We start from the raw sequence: 22,960 nt of genomic DNA on the forward strand, positions 1-22,960 counted from the left end.
GAGCTTTTTCTGGGTGCAACCATTTACAAAAGTGAAATGCTGCTTAAAAACAAATTTAATGAATTCTCGCAAACAATATTCATTGAATTAACAGTCCTGCTGTCCACATACTGCTATTACTACTAGCCTATTAAGGCCTTCTATAGATCTTGGTAAAGAAGGGCCATCTCCAAAGGAAAGGTAGAGATAAATATGGAACAAATGAGGTATCTATCTAAGTAATATGAACAAATACGGTTTTATTTTAAGGAAGATACCCTACCAACATATGTAAAGATGTGTATGTGCATGTGTACATGTGTGTATTTATATGCATATGTGTGTGTGTGTGTGTGTGTGTGTGTGTGTGTGTGTGTATGGAATAAAGTAGAAACCCAATGGGTTAAAAATATTGATGCAGGATATTAAAAATTGCATCTGCTAGTTGAGTAGTCAAATTTTGTAAACACACAAACTTAAGATGCAAATAAGCAAAACAGGAGGAACAGATGTCCTTATAAACAAATTAATATTGTACATAGGTGTACTATCGTGTTTCTGATCCTTTGGGATTTTGGAAAAGTGCAATATGAAAGCAAAATGATGCTCCTGTTTTTGAATTAAAATTTATTCATCATTTGCTTAACAAAGGCTTTTAATCTTTGAATTTTTAGTAAAGTCCATGAAATATTTGGTTGGTTTCATTTGCCAATCTCAGGTATTCAGAGGTGGTACATCTTAAGCCCCAGTTGTTGCAATTTGATTACATATTTGCTTGAGAATTGTCATTACAATCTAGTCATTTTATCTCTACACAGCATAAAATCCGAGTGAACAGACTGATTCAAAATGGGAAGAAATCTAGAGAACAGTAAAAATGTTTATTTAATTAAATATAGAATTCTTGAATATTGCTATTGGATCTTGTATGTATATTTATTTGACTTATTTAATAATGGTATTTTAGAATCCAAAGACTATAAATTTCAATTCATTATAAATTACTAAAGATGAGATTTGAGTCCAAAAGCAAGCACAAGAATTCCAATTTCTCTGCTTTCTGACACCTTCATTTGGGGAAAATGGCTTAACCTCTTTAAGTAACAGTCTCAAAAACTACGAAACAATGGTACTAACACCTTTGAGGTATGTTTCTGAGAGAATCAATTAAGATAAGACAAAATCACATGGTTTGAAACTATAAATATCCTATGATACTGCTCTAATAATAAATATTATTATGAGAAAGTATCCAGTTTTTATTATTTTTCATCTCACAAATTTTCACTTTTACTCTCTTCTCAAGTCTTGTATATTACAATATGGTGATGACATTCAAATCTCTTAACTTAGTCAAATTTTCTTCCAAACTCCAGACCTGGATTTTCCAAAGGTGAGGTCAAATGCCATTGCTGTATGAAGTTTTCCTCAATTCCTCCCCCCATATTAAGGGAGACCTACGTGGTCCTTTCGTACTCATGTTTGGCTTTATGCCATTTTTCATGTTTGTGTATTTCTGATTGTCTTGAGAGATTTCTAGACATATTATTTATTCAATTTAGTGTTCACTCTAGCAACTATTAAAATGAGGTTTAATGTGGAAGCTATTTTAAATGATTATAATTTCTACAAATTTAAACATTTTTCAGATAACTATGTATAACTTCTGATCTATCAATAAAGGAAGTCTAGAAGTGGTTTAGCTTCTTTTTAATCTTTTGTCTGTATGTTCAGAATGTTTCATTTGAGTATTTTATGGATAGTTTTAAAATTATTTGTATAATTCTATGTAGTTTACAAAGAAAACTATTGCTGGAATATACCCAATGAGTAGTTTTGGCTCTTAAAAACAAATGTGCAAGGAAGAACAGGTTTTGAGGACAGCTGATGCTCGAGACTAAGGTATCTATCTGAGGACCCTGTTAAGTGGCCAGTTGAAGACGATAAGCCTACAAGTGGAGGTACAGAAGTATACGGGGAAGAACCTGTGTCCACAATGACATGGTTGAGCTGCTGAATTGTCAACTCTGGATCTGTTCTACCTACAAAAACTTTGTGTTACATAAAACAATGAATCCCTTGTTGTATAAGCCCCTCGTAAACAGGTTTTCTGTTACTTTTGGCCAAAGACATCATAAAGAATGGCACAGGAATTCAGAGAAATGAGGTGATAATAGACCATGAGATCCCAGGGAAAGAAAGGGGAAATTAAGAGAATAGAGTCACAGTGACTTTCAAATTCTTATGAGTGAGGCTATACTTCTTTTGATTAGTCATTAATTTCCCTTTAATCTTTAAAATATATCCCTATTTTATTTGAGTTAGTAAATGGATTTCAGGTTCTTGAATCCAAACAATCCCCCAAAAAGAAAACACATTTTATCACATTCAGTCATCATAACAAATAACTCTATAGGTAAAATACAAATATATACTCCATTTTATTTTTACTTAAAAAAAAAAAATTAAATGGGAGACACAAAATCCAAAGCAAGCTCCAGGCTCTGAGCTGTCAGCAAAGAGCCCACCATGGGGCCCGAACTCAGGAACCATGAGATCATGACCTGAGCCAAAGTCGGACACTTAACTGACTGAGTCACCTGGGTGCCCCAATATTTCCTCCATTTTGGAGATGAGAAAACTGAGAATTGCAAAGTTCAATGCCAGTAAACACAGGAAAGTCTGAACTTGAACCCAAGCTATTCTTTTTCACCATACTTTGTCCTTCCATTGCATTCATTTTATGGCCTCATTATACTCTTTACAACTTCTCCAGTAACATCAATTGTATTACCTCTTGGCTTCACAAAAATGAAATCTTTTTTAACCTTTATCCTTTCTTTGTTCTAATTCATGCAGTATAGTATAGTTTCTCCTTTTCAAGTATTTATTAAATCTATCTTCCTTTTCCTCACTTTCCATCGGCCACAAATGTTATTAAAGTCAAGTGAGTACCAGAGCAGCCAGCTCAGATATAGCTGGAGACACATCAATCTGTTTCAAACCTAATATCCTCAAAGCCCTATTTCAATCACATAGAATCAATAGTGGAGGCCAATTAGGACTATAATTAAACTAAATACGACCTTATCGTTTACATCTCCAGCGTTTTGCCTCCCCTTTCTTTCTCCTAATTTAACAAAGTCAATGCATTAAATATTCATTGTGTGTGTGTCAAAGTGAAAGATACTGTCCTTGTCTTTGAGCCGCTTATACAGTGGAGGAGAAAGACACATATACAGCTCAGACAAGAAAACCACCAGTTTCCATTCTTCCCATACACAGGGAAAATGGATCCCCACACCGCTAGCTTCATCACCTCCTTGAAGCTTTGCATCTATTTTTTTCCTGGTAGCCAATTGTCATCGTTTTACCTTAACTGGATCAGTTCCTCAATCATTATAGTGACTTTTACCTACATTTATACACAAGGGTACTTGGTGAATTCTTCTACCGTATCAGAATTCTTCCTAGAGCAAATAAAAATGGCTATACTTTCTTAAATTAAATGATAAATTTGTAACAGTCGAAGGATAGAGATTGTCTGTCCTCCAGTATCAAAAAAAAGAGAGTCCTTGAAAGGAGACAACATGTCTTGCTAAAAATAAAAAATATGCATGTCAAATCAATATTTCCCATATCCTAAACTGGTAATTTCTGAATCTATAATACTCACAAATTTTGACAAAAATTTATAGACGTCTCCTTGAACTTTCATTAATTTATTCAATATACGTGTATTAAATAGGTATTTTAGATACAAAGACAAGAAACGAGTTACTAGGCTTCCAGGAATTTATAACCTTGTAAAACAAATAATTCTCATACCAAGGGAAGATTTCCAAATGAATTCTTAGTGGACACTAGCTTCTGTTTTCTCTGGGTCCCCTAATCTAGTAACTCACAAGAGCAAGTTTAATCTGACAGTTTTCAATGGTCAAAAAACTTATATAGTTCAGTCAATATGAAACTAAAAGCTCCTTGAATATTGCAGTTACAAAAAAAATATCATTCTAAATAATTCCAGTATATCTTTACAAGGAGCAGTAACACTTTTAGGAGTTGTGTCCTACCAACATGAACTAAAGGTTTTGTCAAACGACAGTGAAAAAAGGGGGGGTGTGAATTGTGTTAACTTATGACTCAGAAATAAAATGAAACAGAAAGCACACAGAGAAACAAACATAAATAAAAACCTCCTAAATCAAAACCAGAAACAGAAAGGGTAGAAATGAATCTTTTTATACATTTGAGATCATTCTTCATATTGTAGCTAGAATTAAACTTTATCAGAATCAGTATTATCACAAGACAATACTTAGGATCCATCAATTCTGATTATCAGCATTTTATAGATGTTTAAAACTTTATTACTAACCATTCAGTTTTTAATGACAAAATTGATTTGCAGTGAAATGCCTTTCGTTAAAAACATAGTAGGGAAGAACAGGGTTTTTTCCCTCCTTAGAAAAAAAGCTGAAGTTTATACTAAACGGCTACCTACTCAAAGAATTTCATCTTGGGAAAAGGCTTATCTAAGTGGTGGTATTTGCCGCTGTTCTATAACACTTACCCTGCAGGTAAGGTGGGAAACCTCAAGTGTCTTTTATCTTGGAGCCCTAAGATTTAGTGCCTCATGTACCACAAGCAAGGCTGTTCCCAAGATGGAATTGGCAAGTGGATGCTCCACACTTGTCTGTAGTGAGAAGTCAAGTTGTAAGAAGATTCCTTTAAACACAAACCCAATAGAATATTGCCCTCATACCAACCTGTTTATCATAGAAAAGTTGGAATAGGAAAATATATTGAAAAAATTATGTATAATTCTACCAGCCTGAGATGAATGCTACAAATATTTTGGTGTCTCTTCGAGTTTCCTCATTTGTGAATGTGCACATATCTATTTACGTATAGCTTTAGAGTAATTTTTGTAAACATCATTTCAATGGTATTTAACAATGATAACTGATTTTTTGTAAACATCATTTTAATAGTAGCATAAGATTTCATATGTATGATATCTAACTTAACATTTTCTCATTTTTGAACATTAACTTATCACCAGGCTTGACTGATATAACAGTGATAAACAGCACTGTACAGAAATTTATGCCACTCTTGAAATAATTTTCTTAACATATAATTTTTGAAAGATAAATTAATGAATATTTTAAAGACTTTAATGCATATCATCACATTCTTTGCTAGAAATACACTGCTCCCCTACTTTATGTCCTCTACATCAGGGAGCATTACCGTTTTTTCAAAATATACTAGTTTAATTAAAAAAGAAAATGGTTTTTCTTTGATTAATAGTAAGTCTAATGTCACTTTGAGCTGTCTTGTACTTTTTATTTCATTGTCCTTGTATTTTACATAATGTTTTGAGTTTTTGAGATTACATTGTCATTAAGACTTGCTCTTTGTTGCACAGAAGGCTTTCCTCTTATTGTCTACTATGCTTTCCTTTCTACTCACGTATTATCCTTTGAGAAGTCATTGAAAATTTGTGGTTCTGAGCTACAGAACAGAAATTGACTAAAAATGGTTTCTACAACAAGAATAGCTTTCCAACTGAGTAATCAAATGGTATAAATAAAATGGCTATTAAAAGGAAAAAGATTGATAAAGAGAAAGGAAAAAAAGAGAGTATAAGATACAGAACCAGGGAGAAGAAAAGTAGAAAACATTTTTAGGAACAAAATGTTTATTGTTTTTGTTTATTCATTGAATTTGAAAGAGAGAGTGTGTGTGTGAGCTGGAGAAGGGTAGAGACAAGGAGAGAGAGAGAGAGAGAGAGAGAGAGAGAGAGAGAGAGAGAACCCCAAACAGGGTCCACACTGCCAGCAGAGCCCAATATAAGGCTCAAACTAACGAACTGTGAGATCATGACCAAAGAAGAACTCTTGAGTCGGATGCTTAACCAACTGAGCCACCCAGGGGCCCCTGTTTACACTTTTTAAGCCATCAATACTGCATACCAGTCAACTCGAACTTCTTGGTGTCTGTTCATTTGTTGTTATACAACTCCATTCTCTATTTTTTTAAACTACTACTGGTATAAGTTAGTGGTGTAAGTTAACATGCACTTACTTTGTACTGTCAGAAATAAACTGTAGATTGAAGCTGGTTTAGAATGGAGGTCAGGATTGTGGATACGAGAGTCAAGGGCCCAGGCACGGACTTGGGTATATCCCCGAACAATTATTTAGGTTCTCCGTGCCTGGTTTTACCATAAGACTGTTGTGAAGATGACAGAGTGAACACATGGAATGTACATCAAACAACGCCTAGCTAATGATAAATACTTGATACATACTGGCTGTCAATGATTAGTAAAGCTGAGATCTTAGTAAAATAAGGTATGAATTTAGTGTTATCATTTATTTATTCAGCAGACATTTATTGAACATACACTACTCTCCAGACCCTGTGAGAAGTGCTAGGAAAATAACTGATACTTTCTTAATGAACCTGCTCATATGTCCTCTGGAGGAGGTTTACTATAGGCATCACAAGAACACAAACCACATGCACAAACTCATTTCTAGGGAGGCCAATCCACTGATTAACACAAATGATCTGAGCCAAACCAGCTCCTCTCTGGGAAGTGTAATTAGAATAATGAAAGACTGACCCAATTATCTTTGCATGAAGAGTTGAGAGATATAATAAAAGATATATTGATTTAAAGACTGCATTTAGGACCAAGTACAAGTGAAAAATGCTGGTAGGAGGGATGAGGAGAGAGAGAACGAGAGGCAGAGGAAATAGAGGAAGAGAGAAAAGAAAGAGAAGACCGTGGAGTTGCAGAGGGCAGATCAGGAAAGAGAAGAGAAAGATGACAGGACAGGAGACCATGGAGCCTCTGAACGAGAGTTGTCCAGGATTTAACAGTTCCTCATTTTCTTTCCATGGGATGTGGATGACACATTTGTAATATATGCCATAATATTTCACTTCATACTATTGGGTGACAATGAGATTGGCTCTCATATCCTCATCGTATCTGTTACTGTTTCACTCTCATTTCTACTTGAGATATCAAGGTGGGGTTTTGTTTCTCATTCGTCGAAGAGCTAAAACTAAAGCAGTGCATAGTAGAGAAACATGAAGTAACTTGCTGATTTGGGAAAAGTATGGATGTGGGATCAGCTATTCTGCAAGAAGTTTTCTCTATGAACTCTCCCCTTCTGACAGTTACTATTTTCTTTCCGTCTCTCCCTGCTCTCAATGCTCTGTTGTTGGAACTGGATTGGTCCTTGGAGTCCAATGTCCACCTGCCATCCCAGGCTCCATACATACAGGCTGAATGAGTTATCATATAAGCGGGTCCTGGAATCTTTAAGATAATTCTGCTGTTCACTAAACAAGTATCACCGCTAGAGTACTCTCTTCCGGTGGCATAGGAAGTGGGAGACTGAATGTTGAACTTGAGACTAATCTCTGTTGCATGCGTTATATAAGCTAAGCGTTATGTTAAGTACTTTATGTACACTTACTATATTATCTCGTTTTATTGTCCAGCAATCTTGTGAGGTCTGTATCATCATTTTGTAATGAAGAAAACTGACACTTATGAAAGTGCAACTTTCCAATGACCCTAAGGCCAGTAGCAGAGCCAAGATTTTTAATCAGAGCAAAGACACATGGCTCTGAGAAAATTCACAGCAGGATGTCATAGGGAAAATGGTACCAGGTACTTTATTTTGGTCCCTTGTGTGAAACAAGGTAGACTAGTAGCATAAATTGAATTAACACCAATTGCATTATCCTGCTGAATACAATACTGAGTTGAAGCAGATTTTAAAACACGAGTTTTCTAAGACTGGCTATTGTCATTTGTTAAAATTTTAAAAAGACTCACTTTGGCCTACATACTGATCCTTTTTGGTATGCATTAGGTAAATGAATCATTAAACACAAATCCAATGTGTGCTTTGAGAAAGATTTGAAGTAAAGGGTTTGGCAGTAAGCCTAACCTACTGCAAATTGCTTAAAAGAATAAACCAAAATGCATGAGAGACAGCAATGTACATGTACAGCAAGACTCCATGCTCAGTGAGCCACCAGAATCCCCATCAAGGTGAAATCATGCTGCAAGTTAAATCATGTTTGCATGAGAGCTAAAAGATTAACAATTAAATAAATACCAAAGTCAGTGGTGTGGTAAAACATCAGAACGCAGAACCACTGAAAATACATGAAGCATAAGAGGATACATGTCAAAAGAGACACAAAAGAGAAGATTAACAAAAAGTAACATTTTCAGGGAAACCTGGTATCAAAATAGATGGGAATAAACACTGCTTTGCTTTGCTTCAGAATAACCTCAGGCATTCAGCCTTCTTTCTACTCTTCTAGTCACATATGGCTAATTGTAGGAAAGAGTTCTAAGAACAGACTAATGGTATGAGTAAGCATTTACCCCCTGCTCTTAATGTTTCCAGCAGAGGAACTTTTGGTAGCTTGACACTCTTGGTCTTTCGCCTTCTCTTAAGAAGCAATGCTTAAGATTGAACTTAACAAAAAAGTATTATAAGGTCCATTTATTTGCCAGCTAAGCCAAAACTTGCCAGATCTGGTTTTCATTGGTAACAAAACTGACCCAGCCATTTGACTCCTGCATCTAGTCTAAGTCTCCATTAGTTTCTCAATCAGGTAGAAAAGAAAAGGTAGACTTTTTTCTTTCCTAAAGTTCAATAGCTAATACTGATTATAGGGCTGTGGGTATAATATCTTATAATATCTTATAAATCTTTAAACTGTACATTATGACCACTCATGTATGTATAAAACCTATCCAGTGACAACTACTATAAAAAGGTTGTTTGCAGGGCGCCTGGGTGGCTCAGTTAAGCAGGTGACTTTTGGTTTCCACTCAGGTTATGATCTCACAGTCATGAGTTCAAGCCCCGCATCAGACTCTGCGATCACAGCACAGAGCAGGTTGGACCCTCTACCTCCCTCTCTCTGCCTCTCCCCTGTTCACACACACACATTCTCTCTCTCAAGAATAAATAAATATTTTAAAAAAATTTTAAGTTGTTTGCTTTATTTAATTTTGATTTCGGTATTTGATTTGTAGGTACTATGTAAAAAGGATATAGAATGACCAGTGAGGATTAAAAGGGCAAAGAGAGGAAAACAATCCTCTGGAGGAATTCTTGGGTAAGTAGGTAGGTGGCCGTGTCAATCTCATTATGCCCTGGGATGGCTGTAGAAAGATAAATGGTGAGGGTGAAGCATTTATTAAAAATAAATATAAATGTGAAGTTGAAATACTAAGTTTTCAGATGAGAATAATCTGATCATATCCTATAATTCCATTAAAATTATACCATTTTCAACAAATAATTCTCTAATGCTAATGACTCATTTAAATTTATTCTTCAATGCCAAGGAAATTGATGTTATACTAGAAAGTTTCCTACTTGGGCATGTACATGACAAATTGTCTATTAAAGAAGTATGAAAAAAAAGATGATTGAATACGAAGAAGAAAAAGGCCAAAGTCAAGCAAAGGGTTCACTTTTGACACAAATGAAAATGAAATCTAATGTAATGCAATACTTGCTATGACAGCCTAATTTCCATAGTATTTTGAAATATAATAACTTTGTGGACAATAACAATATCTTAATATTACTACAACTAGGTAATATGTCCCAATCCCAATGCTAACTGCAAGGCTTCTCAATTAGAACTCACCAAAATGCATCATTTTCCTTATGCTGGATAAGGAAACAGGATGGAAAAGGTCATTTTGTCAGTGTCACATGGTACAGTTGGGAGAGCTGGGACTCCAACCCAGGTCTCTCAGATCTCAAGCCTGTGACCTCTGCGCTATGCCACATTTAATGCCTTACACATTTCTAAAATAAATTTCTCCATCTTTTCTTCTACTGTTTTCCTTTCTCAATTCCCCATTTCTGCACTCATTCACCTGACTCCTTGGATCAGCCTTGATGGAGTCCCACAACTGCATTCCATCAGCCCCCAAGTCTACATCTACCCTCTCCTGCCTGTCCCACCCTGGGAGGTTCCCATCACTTCTTTCCTGCAACAGCAGCAGAAGCGCCCATATATTCATACTGCACGAACAACCTTGTTAATCTTGTTTACACATATATCATTGTTTTTTAAATGTTTATATTTGAGAGACACAGAGAGTGTGAGCGGGGGAGGGGCAGAGAGCAAGAGGGCAGAGGATCTGAAGTGGGCTCTGTGCTGACAGCAGAAAGCCCAATGCAAGGCTCAAAATCACAAACCGTGAGATCATGACCTGAGCCGAAGTTGGACGCTTAACTGCCTGAGCCACCCAGGCACTCCTATATATATATATATGTGTGTGTGTGTGTGTGTGTGTGTATACATATATATATATATATATATATATATATATATATATATACACCATTATTATATATATGGTATATATAATACCATATATAATGGTAAGTATAATACCATTATTATGTTCCACATAATCCATTTCATTTTGCTAACAACTTTCAACAACCTTTTTTCCTTATAAGGAAAGGCGAACTATGAAGGATAGTTTTTTTTCTGTAAAGGGTCAACCAGGAAATATTTTAGGCTATATGAATCACATGGTCTCTTGCAACTGTTCAACTCAGTTAATACAGTGCAAAAGCAGCCAGATGACAATTTGTCAATGTGAGCCACAGACTCATTTAAGTGAGTGTGGTCCTATTCCAATAAAATTACACTTAGGAAAACAAGACAATGGGCCAGATTTGGCCCACAGACTATATAGTTTATCAGCTCCTGGTACAGGGTAAAATAAAAATAAGAACTTTCACTTGTTCTTCAGGGCCTTTATAAATTAATAAAGTAAAGTAGATACTGTTAATGAAACATTTAATTCAGCACGTCAAATTGCTATGGGAAAGGCCTACTTCATAGCCTTTCTTTCATGGTCAAATGTCATGAAAGAATTATGTACACAAAATATTCACTTTTCCCTGTTCTAACCACCACCCTTCATTACATTCTGCAACCTGGCTTCTTTCACCCCCACTAATGTTGGTGACACTAAGAGTTTTATAGTTAGAACTGAGTTCATATACCAGCTTATTAGCTATTTGACCTTGGGTAATATATTTAACATCTTTGATTCTAGGTCTTTTCATCTGTAAAATGAGTATAGTAATAATATTGCTATCGTGAAGACTGAAATAAACAGTCACATAAAATGTAAAATAACATAGCCACATATATACATTGCAGATGATAATGAATGTTACCCCCCTTTTCTTCCCCCTCGCTCAAGTCGCCATTAACAAATCTAATCCACAGCTTATGGGCTTTTTTAAACTTGATTCTTCTGATTTGACGATGTCGATCACTCTTTCTTGGAAAGCTTCCAAGAGCACCTGCTATCACTCTGACTGCTCTTTCTCAGTCCTTTTGGCCAGCTCTCTTTTCTCTGCTTAGCTATCTATATAACCTTCCACCCAAAGTGGGCTTTCTCTTGGTTTTCTTAGGCCTGGCTCCTTCCTGCCATATGGACCTTACCCATCACATCCCAGAGAGGTTCCTGTGATCGCCTGATCCACATTAGCCCTATGTTACTGTCCCTCCCATCAACCTCTTTCAACTCTGCATAACCTTTGTCACTAACTGATATTTCCTTCTGGGTTTTATTTGTTTATTATCTCCCTCCACCAGAATGTAAACTTCAAGCACCCATTCATCACTCTTTCTCAAGCATTTAGAACATTACCCGGTATATAGCAGGTGCTCAATAAGCACTTCTATAATTGAATTGTATCGACATCTGTATTCCCCTGGGTTCTGACCTTAGCCCATATGTCCCTGAGCAAAATGATCTACTCCCAGAACTTTGAGTACAAAAATGATTACAATCACGAACCGTTACCTCTCACCCCCAGAAACCTCCCTTCTTTTCTCCCTTCACTTTGACTGCTAATGCAGTTATTTTTCTAACTTGTAAATCTGATCTCTGAACATCTTGAATTAAAATCCTTCAGTGGTTCCTCGCTGCTTGCAGAACAAAACGTAGATTCTTAAATTTATCAGACAAGATAATCCCTCATCTAACTTTCCAGTGCTCTTCTTATCACTTCTCTAGATAAAAAATATTAATGGTTTGCTAAACTTTTATTGAGTTCCTACTGTGAATACAAAGATTGAAAAAAAAAAACAGAAATGCTTCCTTCCCACAAAAAGGAGGCTTTGTAGAAAAAAATCCAACCCCAATAAATTAAAGGAGAAGAGAGTTTCTCTTTATTGGGAGCCTATTCGTTTCCTAGAACTGATCTCTGTACAGGTTCCGTATATTTTTTTCATTCAATTTTTATTGCGAAGAGATTGTTATTATTATGTTATTTATCTAATGAAGTAACTAATATGTACGTTTCTTAAGGTCAAGAATTTTATCTGTTTTATTCACTTCTGTTTGCCCAACACTGTAGTGGGCATGTGAGAGATTCTCCATAAGTATTCTTTTTTTTTTTTTTTAATTTTTTTTTCAACGTTTATTTATTTTTGGGACAGAGAGAGACAGAGCATGAACGGGGGAGGGGCAGAGAGAGAGGGAGACACAGAATTGGAAACAGGCTCCAGGCTCCGAGCCATCAGCCCAGAGCCCTACGCGGGGCTCGAACTCACAGACCGCGAGATCGTGACCTGGCTGAAGTCGGACGCTTAACCGACTGCGCCACCCAGGCGCCCCCATAAGTATTCTTTAAATAAATGGAGAATTAGAGAAACTAATTAATTTGTAAGTATTACATGATCAAAAAGCCACATGTTGGGATACCAGTCAGGTTTACTTCAGACCCTTTACTTTTCATAATCACATACCATGAGGTTTGGGACTGAATATTTTTTTTTCATCTTGTAATCAGTGCATGCATAGAACTTGGCACAGGAAAATAACTAGGAAATCTTCTTTAATAAATAAACTTGTAAGGTTCTTCCCTCATAGAATAGACACCAAAAATATATTTTATAACATGATCTAAAATACTTCTTTCAAAATTATCAAATCATGTAAATGGATTGACAGAGAATAAACGGACACATTTATTTATGTCATGTAACACTGATATTTTAGATACTCACATTTCAAAGTAATACATATGCTATCAGACATCACTGCCCAACATGATATTCTAAGATAGACCCTTGTGTCTATTATAGAAGATTTATCCATGGAGTATGTGCATTTACTACTCTGCCAATTATTGACTCCATGATCCTGACGCCGTGTCAGAAAGAAGCCCAATATTTTTTTCTGTTTCTGGATGATTCAGCCTCCTCAGTAATTCAACTCAAATCTTAGTGCAACTCAGAAACTATTGCCATCTTCATTACCTATGTCAACTCTGTTTTAATTTACAATTCGCTTTTTATTTTGCTGATCAAATTTATAGGAAAATATTTTTTTCAAAGCCATAATATGAATTTTAACACTAACAAAAGTGATAGCTTTTAAGAAAGGCTTAAACAACTGTTTTATACACATACACATTTTTTTTTCTAAAAAGCACTGAGTGTAAGAACTGAATTGTTATATGAATGTTTCTTGCTATAATAACTTCTGAAGTTACTCATACTGTTTTCCACTTCTTTTTTTTAACTTTTTTTAAAAGTTTATTTTTGAGAGACAGACAGAGAGCATGAATGGAGGAGGAGCAGAGAGAGAGGGAGACACAGAATCTAAAACAGGCTCCAGGCTGAGCTGTCAGCACAGAGACCAACACCGGGCTTGAGCCCACAAATTGCAAAATCATGACCTGAGCTGAAGTCAGACACTTAACCAACTGAGCCTCCCAGGCGCCCCTGTTTTCTACTTCTTAATCCAAAAGTCATTTTTACCTTCCTTCTACTAATCATTAACCCATCCTAATCCTTACTAACCTATAGCATCCAAACTGTTTTGGGTTCATGTGCCACCTGGTGGTAGAATACTGTCTGAACCAACCATGTTCGTCCAAGGTCTCCATTTGCAGAGAAATTCTACATAACCGAGTGTCACTGTTGCCTTCTTTGCTTCTTTCTATATCTTAATTGCACCATAATCTCCTACTCAATGTACTCCTATAACCCTTTGAACCCTCTTCCTCTTTCCGTCTCAATTGCCTCCATTTCCTCAAGGTGTATGTCTGTTTTCTCCTTCCCTCTGTTGCAGTTGAGCATTTAAACAAGCTTCCAGAGGCACCTGGGTGGCTCAGTTGGTTAAGCATCCTACTTCAGCTCAGGTCATGGTCTTATGGTTCATGAGTTTGAGCTCCACATCAAGCTGTCTGCTGTCCACAGAGCCTACTTCAGATCCTCTGTCTCCTTCTCTCTGCCCCTCCCCCCCTAAGAAATAAAATAAACATTTAAACACACACACACACACACACACACACACACACACACACACAACCCTTCTGGTGTATGGTTGATTAGCATATCAAGAGTGCTGGTGCAGGGCACCTGGGTGGCTCAGTTAGTTAAGCATCCTACCTCAGCTCAGGTCATGATCTCATGGTTGGTGAGTTCGAGCCCTTAGTCAGACTCTGTGCTGACAGCTCAGAGCCTGAAGCTTGCTTCGGATTCTGTGTCTCCCTCTCTCTCTGCCCCTCCCCTGCTTGCTCACTCACTCTCTCTTTCTCTCTCTCTCAAAAATAAATAAACCTTAATTTTTTTTTTAATTTAAAGAGTGCTGGTGTTATTAATATATCCAAGGAGATGGAAAACATGAAGTCAAACTATGTGCTTATAAATTCATTCTGATAACAAACAACAAAAAAGTCTCTCTCTTCATTCCGTTTGCAGAAAAGTAATTCTTTTCCTTAGAGATAATAACAGTTAATAGAATTTCACATATACATAGAAATATTTTCCTCCACAAAAATCATAACTCATTATTCAGACCTTCCTAGGCCTTGTTCATTCCCACAATAAATATTTTAGTGATGTTTTCACACAAGTACACAAAAAACTGCCACATCCTTTTTAAGTGTTGCACAGTATTTCACTGTGTGGTTGTGCCTCACGCATGTGACAAGTTCTCCAATGAAGGATTTTTAGTTGTTTGGTTTTTTTTCCCCTATCTTTGGCTACTACAAAAAGTGATGCATTTTGCCAGTCTAGGTAGTTGTAAAATGAACACTTTGAAATCGTCACTGAGTCCTAAGGGTAAGGGCAGAAAATATTAAAATTTTGAGATAAAATGAAGATGAAAAGCCAGTACCCTAAACACAACTTTCAGACTCTGCAAAATCATTCTTATCTATACCCTTATCCTAACTGCATTAACTTTTCTCAAGCATAAACAAGTGTGGCCTCTATTTCTAACCTTATGTCTTTGTAAAAGGCTTTGCAGTTCTAAACAATTGACTTAGAACTTTTGGGAGAATATGTATTTGTAAAGATAAGATTTCCTGCAGAAGACATTATTTGAACTAGTCATTAGACTAAAAATCTTATAAATTCACAATTTGAAAAGGGTACTGCTTCAAATGAATATGGTTTTCTTCCTTTTCAGAAGTAGCTATTAGAACAGGTATCAGTCATGAATAAGGACTATAATAAACTGGTACAATGATGTTATATATTCTATTACCATCTTTTAATTCATTTAAGAGATAAGTCAATAGAAATTATGCCATATGCTTAAACATACAGACACATACATTTACACTCTTAATCTGTATATTATAGACTCAGAATTTTATAGCTGCAAAGGAGGTTAAAGATACACCAGTTTTTTTTAATTGTCTTTTAATGTTTATTTATTTTTGAGAGAGAGACAGAGTGTGAGTGGGGGAGGGGCAGACAGAGAGGGAGACACAGAATCTAAAGCAGGCTCCAGGCTCCGTCTGAGCTGTCAGCATGGAGTCCGACACGGGGCTCGAACTCACGAACTGCGAGATCATGACCTGAGCCAAAGCTGGACACCCAACCAACTGAGCCGCCCAGGTGCTCACCCAAGATACGCTAGTTTAATATTCTCATTTTACACCTGAAGACACGGAGAATGAGAGTGATGAAGTATTATAGACAAGGCATATATCCACGTTTATCAATAATAATATTAATAATAGCATGGATTCAATGTGTGCTTATGTCTTTGGCATTGTTACATGTTTTATGTGTATTCACCCATCTGGTCCCCATAAAGATAGACTCTATTATTGTCTATTATTATTTAAACAGGTGAGGCTTAGGGAAATAAAAAGAAATCACAATTTGAAGCTGCTTTAAGTGGTAAGACAAGAGACTGAATTTGGGTTGCTTATTAATCCTAATTTACATATTTATTAAGTCCCTCTGTTTATTAATTAAATCCACATGTTTATGAACAATCAACATTATTTATGCCCACTCTCCTGACCTAGGCAAATGGAAACAATTAAATGTGGCAGGAGAGAATGAAGAAGATAAAATTTGGATTGAAGGTGGAAAAAATGAAAGCAGTGGAAGGGAAGAGATCACTGAGGTAACAAGTAAAGACGTTTTAGCGTTTAACTATACATAATTTTCTGCCAAAACCGTGTTTTGAGCACGAGGTCCTTAAAGATTAATGATTACACAGTCAAATGTAAGAAATCAACAGATAAATCAAGACAGTTGGTTTTGAACTGTTTTTCCTCTAAGTCTCCAAGCCCAAGCTTTTAAAATTTCAGGGAGATCAGTTAGAAAAGTGACTAACTTAAGGCTTTGGGAGGAAAGCAAATTTCTTATCATGACCGAGAAAATTTTCATTTGTGAGTGGCTGTTTCAAAACCCTGCAAAGGTGGAAATTTAGATAGCTAGGTAAATTCCACAAATATTCCTAAATGTTGCAAGTCTCCTCTCACTGAGATGAAAGTCAGAATGAAAAACTAATTGGAATTTTGATTTTTCTAGCATTAATTTTGACATATGGCATCTAAAATTACTCTTTGCATTTGTAACGCAAAACCCCTGCACAATCCTTGTGAATGACCAAACAATTTTGTGACTGATTGTTTCATTGAATAGATTCAACAAATACTTGTGCGGTTACTACTGGCATATCTGTTCGTCATGTGCCAGGTACAGCAGTAAATAATATAGACAACTCTTTCTGTCCTCATGGAGCTTACTTTCTAGTGTGGGAGAAAAGATACTACACAAAATTGATATGGAATATATATAGTTTGTTAGATAGTGGAAAGGACAATGGGAAAAAATAAATCAAGAAAGATAAATAGGGAGTCAGGGGTACAGTTTTAAATAAAATAGTCCTGGTATTTAAAAAAAAACAAAAAGAGGTGATAGGATGAGTCATGTGAATATTTTGGGGAAAAGCATTTTGGGAACAGCAAATGCACAGGCACTAAGGCAGGAGCACGTCAGATATTTTCAAGGAAACGTGAGGGGGCCAACCAGGGTAGCTGTAGCTGAGGGAGGGGAAGAGAGAAGGCTGGAGGGAAGATCAGTAAAAACATGAGGAGTTCATCTTCAAAGCCTTTTAGGTCATTGTAAGGACGTTGGCTTTACCACTGAGGAAAAAACAAAGCCACTGGAGAGATTTAATGAAGAAAACATCCAAGAAATACATCCAGGCTGTAAGAACAATGATTCCAAGTGTTTCTGTTACATTATTCTGAGAAGAGAATAAAGTCAAATAGCTTCAGAAGGAGACTGAACAGCCTTCACCATGGCCAGCAATGGAATCAGCATCCATAATATGCGTTATGGAACATGTGATGGTTTATTTTTTTTTAATTTTTTAAATGTTTATTTATTTTTTGAGGGAGAGAGAGAGCATGAACAGCAGAAGGGCAGAGAGAGAGGGAGACAGAATCCAAAGCAGGCTTGCTCTCAGCTGTGAGCAGAGAGCCCGACGCAGGGCTTAAACTCACAAACCACGAGTTCATGACCTCAGCCAAAGTCGGATGCTCAACCATCTATCTCAGCCACCCAGGTGCCCCAAACATGTGATGGTTGAAACTGTGTATCTGGTTAAGTTGGAAACTGTTTCCAAACTCCCCTTCCCTGTATGATTGCCAATCTGGTTGGCCAGAAGGGGAGCTTACGTGGGATTTGGAAGGTGAAAGTAGAGCAGTCCAGGAGTCATTACTCAGTGAGGGTCACCTTCATCAGACACTATGATTGACAGGTGCAGAGGTACCTGGCAGGTTACAGCCTGTCCTAACTCTCCTCCACTACATCTAGCATCTTCTTCGCTGTTGACCCTTTTAATCCAACAGTGGGCCACAACCAGGCACTTCATTGTGGAAATACAGAGGTGGCAATTTATCAGAGGCAACATTTGCCTAAAGACTCACATGTAAGCTTCTTCTCGGAGGTCCAACTTGGTAGCAGGAAGTGTGTGCTTTTTCTGACTGATTGCTTCTCTGATGATCAAACTCTCATTTCTGACCTTTACTTCCATGGCTCCTCTCACGGTAATGTAAGGTCTAATTTCTTTGATCGATTCCTTATCCCTTAACACTCATAAGTGACCACTCATTAGTGGACTTTCTTGATCCAGTCCATTTACAGAAAATTATCCATTTGCTTCAACATTTGATAAGCTTAGCATTTACTGGCAAATTTTGGAAAATTGTAAAATAAACATGTATCCTGCACAGGATGTGTTGGCTTAGGCCAATGATGTTGTGAGATGTTTTCAGGAAGGCTTTATTGTAGCAGACAGAATATTGATTTCATAGCCTGATCCAAAGTTTAAGAATAACATCTAATCCTAACTTCTGCCTCCGAATGGTGTCAGTTTGGAAAATGAGAGCAGATGTTGACAGAGATGTATTTGCCAGTCTGATGCCTCAGCAAACACTGTGAAGGGAAGGCAACGTAAGACTAGATTGAATAAATATCCTCTTTTAAATTTATTTTACCAATCCCTTTAGCTGTATCCCCCAAAGGTGACATCTCTAAGATGATGAATACAAAAAAGTGTTGTCATTAAAACTCAGCAAAGTTCTTACACCTTTTACTCACAGCCTTGAACATGAGATACCTACATTAAAGAGAATTTTTCTGCATGTTTCAGTTTGAAATGTAAATGAATGTCTGACTTATTCATCAGTAATTCCAGACTTCAGAGTTTCTTCTTTCTAAACGTACTGAGTGCATTCCAGTTGCAGCTCAAAGAGCTAATAACTACTATGTCTGAGTAAAACAAATGTTGATCTCCTTTGGGGGAAAAAAAAACAAGTTTGAGAAATTGCCTTGATTTTTATTCAAGCAAAACTCCCATTTAGTCTGAATTTACATTGTTGCTACAATTTGGATTTTGTGAAATGCGGACTGCTTGTAGAACAGCCGTGGAACTCTTCAGCAAATTAAAGATTTAAAAAAAGAGCCATCCCTCAATGCTACTAATACAAAGTTAACAAGAATTTATTGAGCTACTATATATTACAGATTCTCTATTACGTTGTTTTATTTAATCCTCTCGACCCTTCTGTGGTCTGGTTTTACAGAATATGGAGGTTCTGAGAGATCGGTTTGCCCATATTCTTAGCATATTCTTAGCATCTTAGAGTGGCAGAGCCACTCTGTAGACGCTGGCCTATTAACTACAGATTAGCACTCCTTTCTTCAAGCTCTGTATGTTCGGTATGGAAATAACAATACTGACCCCAGTATTTTATTTCTTTCTCATTATCATTACCAGGATATGTTCATTCTCCTATTATCAATTATATAGCCACTGACTTGAGCACCGAATAATTAACTTTTAGTTGAGTGGCTTTGTGTTTAATTTTATTCAAATATTTCCATCAAGTAGTGGAAAACAGCTTAAGCCTGAGGACGCCAGAGCCACTCCTTGTCATACCTGGCAACATAAGGCAAATGACTCTCTGAGTTTCATTGTTTGCATCCACAAAAAGAGCAGGCGGATCACCTTACCCCAGGATTGTAGTGACAGTCAAATGTAGTCAGGTAGTCAATAAACATGAGATTCCCTTCCTTTCCTAAAAACTCCATAGGCGGCACTAGTTGTTCTGGATAATTTCAGTACATACTTCAGGGAAAAGGGTGTCTTTGGCAACGCTGCCCTGTATTACCAACAGCGGTATTTCAGAAGCTTTGAATTGAGAATGGAGTTCAGTCTGGGCCAGTGGGATAGAATGTCTTTTAACTGCTGGTTAACCTCCACAGTATTATGACCAGCCCAGAAGGAGGAGAGCAGGATGAGGAAAGCTGGTGAGGTTGGTTTGGAGACAGTCACAGTCTCCTAGACCTCTTCCAACTAGTGCTACCAATCTGCCAGGAACAGCTGACATGGGCCCAATGAGAACAGGTTCCGTTATGCAAAGAGTCTGCACTACTTCCTCATTTTCTTTTATTTTTACAAATCCATCTAAAATACTGTCATCTATACATATATTTCACTTTTGAAAGAAAATATTTGCTTGTCATGAAACAGCATAAATCAAGAAACACCAGTGTTTTTAAGTGCTATGAATCACATTTAGCCTGAAACAAATACCCCAGTTAGCAATATTTGTCCTTAAGATTGATGACCTTAAATATAACACTTTAATAAAACCCATACTCTTCTATTAACATCTTACCCTATCATTGTAGCTCCTGCTTCTATGGTCGTTTTTAGTATATTCCCTCCACGTCTTATTTTCTATCAAAAGTTTTTCAACAGTTCACTGCTTTATTGATTTGTGATCATAATTTGCTGTTGGCTAGTTATCCTGACTTTCTTCACTGGAGTTTTTGCAGTCATTTAAATGTGACTTTCTCAACATTCAAGTAAGGGAGTTAAAAAGGAAGTCTTCCTCCATTTTGGATTTTCTATTTTTCTGGAGTGTTTGTTATGTAGGGGGAGCAGAAGTGAGTGGGATTGTTGTTTTAGTTGTTGTTTTTGTTTATTAGTTGTCGATTTGTTTGGTTCTTTTGGACCACTTTCTCAGGAAAGAGTCTGAGGCCAGTGTTGCTTAGAATTTAGAACCCCCTGAATATGGGCATTAATTTGAGACTGCGCCACTTTAATTGAGCTATTGATTTTCCAATAATTTAATCAGCCCCTCTTTTTAATGGCTCTGAAAACCTCTACTAAAACTAGTAATATGAGCCAATATTCACAGAGTAGCTACTATGTGCTGGGCACTATTCTATAAGCTTGATTATCACCTTTTCCTTACTACAACCTCAGAAAAAACAAAAACAAACAAAAACAAAAACAGAGATAAAGCTGTCACCCATCCAAGGGCACACAAGGATATAAAATCCAAAGTGGTCCTAGAGCCAGGATTTGGACCCTGGGAGTGTGGTTTCAGAACTCTCATGCTTCTATCAGGAACAAAGCAAGCTTAAAAACCCATGTGGTTTTTATAGATTGTTTCAGTAAATGTTGGTATATTGTTTTTGAACGTTCTGTGAAAAAAGCATATTTATAATAAAGTATTTTTATATTATGTTTTCATTCTAAGTAAGAATTCCAAATATAAGCTACTGTTAACATCAGTGCACTTGAATTTATCAACACGAAGTACCTTAATTTTGAGAATTATCCAGATGTTCAACTTTTTAATCTGAATGATGAAAATAAATTACTTGTTTTTCATCTCAAAATTTTCAGGCATATTTTCAGATATTAAAAAAAGTAGTCTTTATTCTGGATGGAAATTTTATGGTAAAATAAAGAAATAAAGCTAGATGGATGAATAGCTAACTGGCTAGCAGAGAGAGAAACAGAAAGAAAGGAAGGGAAGGGAAGGAAAGAAGAAAAGAGAAAAGAAAAGAAAAGAAAAGAGAAAAGAAAAGAAAAGAAGAGAAAAGAAAAGAGAAAAGAAAAGAAAAATAAAAAAGAAAAGGAAAAGAAAAAGAAAAGAAAAGAGAAAAGAAAAGAAAGGAGGAAGAGAGGGAGGGAGTAAAAAAGAGAAGGAAAGGAGGAGAAGGAAGAAAGGAAGGAAGAAAGGAAGGAAGGAAGGAAGGAAGGAAGGAAGGAAGGAAGGAAGGAAGGAAGAAAAAGAAAAGATGGGGAAAGGAGAGGGAAGGATTTGGCTGCTTATCTGTCAGGGGCTAACTCAGACATATCATATCATATCATATCATATACCTGATGTCTGACATATGTGCATGTAAAATCACTCCATGTTCTTTGCCTATAAGCAACAAGTACAATGCAGACAGTATCACTTTTTTCTCCCCTCCTCTAACACAACTCCACTCCTTGCTGGTCTAGAAAGATTGGGAAGAGGGACACCTGGGTGGCTCAGTTGGTTAAGCATTCAACTCTTGATCTCGGTTCAGATCACGATCTTGGGGTTTGTGAGATAGAGTCCCACATCAGTTGGGCTCTGTGCTGACATCACAGAGCCTGCTTGGGATTCTCTCTCTCCCTCTCTCTCTGCCCCTTGTCCTCTCGCACTTGCTCTCTTGCTCTCTCAAATAAATACAAAGAAAAAGAAAAAAGAAGAAGATTGTAAGAAACACAGGAGAAAATGTTACAGCTGTGGCACTCATACGTTAATTGCCAGGGTGATCTCCACAAGTATGTAACCACTGTCCTTATAATGTTTTCTCTCTCTTTTTCTCTCTCATACTCTGAAGTCTACTTCCATTGCCCATATGAAAAAAGAGTCTCAGGGAAGTTTTTGCTTGAATGAATTGCCTAAAGTTGCTGTACTAATTAGACTTACCAAACCAATTTTTATTGTATCATTTATGTGTTCCTATTATTAGTACATGATAATGCCTTTCAAAAAGCCTAACTTCAAACTACAGTATGACTTAAGTCTTAGAAGAATTTGACACAGAAAAATGGCCTTATTAATATGTATAGAAACACATTAATTTTATTTCTTGATATCCTGTGGTTTTAATAGTTTTAAAGGTTTTAATTCATAACCTTGAGTAAAATACATATCAGAGCTAGTGAAATTACATTCTGTATTTTTTCTTCTTAAGTTATTCATTGCGCTTTCAGCTATGTTGCCCAGTCAGTAATTAAGAACATGGTTTAGTTTTTAATATCACTTAAATGAAT

General features: G+C 36.5%; 1 protein-coding gene and 1 long non-coding RNA gene across 13 annotated transcripts in view; one reads left to right on the forward strand and one right to left on the reverse strand.

Moving 5' to 3' along the window:
- Positions 1 to 22,960, reverse strand: part of KCNH7 (potassium voltage-gated channel subfamily H member 7) — a 646,875-nt gene that overhangs the window by 415,025 nt on the left and 208,890 nt on the right. The window lies entirely within an intron of this gene.
- LOC102901609 overlaps positions 1 to 22,960 on the forward strand; it is a 70,101-nt gene that overhangs the window by 493 nt on the left and 46,648 nt on the right. For all 7 annotated transcript variants that reach the window (XR_002161501.2, XR_002161495.2, XR_006583256.1 and 4 more), the window contains exons 2-3: positions 9,068 to 9,150; positions 16,359 to 16,459. This is a non-coding gene — a long non-coding RNA (uncharacterized LOC102901609). The remainder of the gene's footprint in view (positions 1 to 9,067; positions 9,151 to 16,358; positions 16,460 to 22,960) is intronic.

Source organism: Felis catus, chromosome C1 (assembly GCF_018350175.1).
Source record: "Felis catus isolate Fca126 chromosome C1, F.catus_Fca126_mat1.0, whole genome shotgun sequence".
Classification (NCBI taxonomy): Eukaryota; Metazoa; Chordata; class Mammalia; order Carnivora; family Felidae; genus Felis; species Felis catus.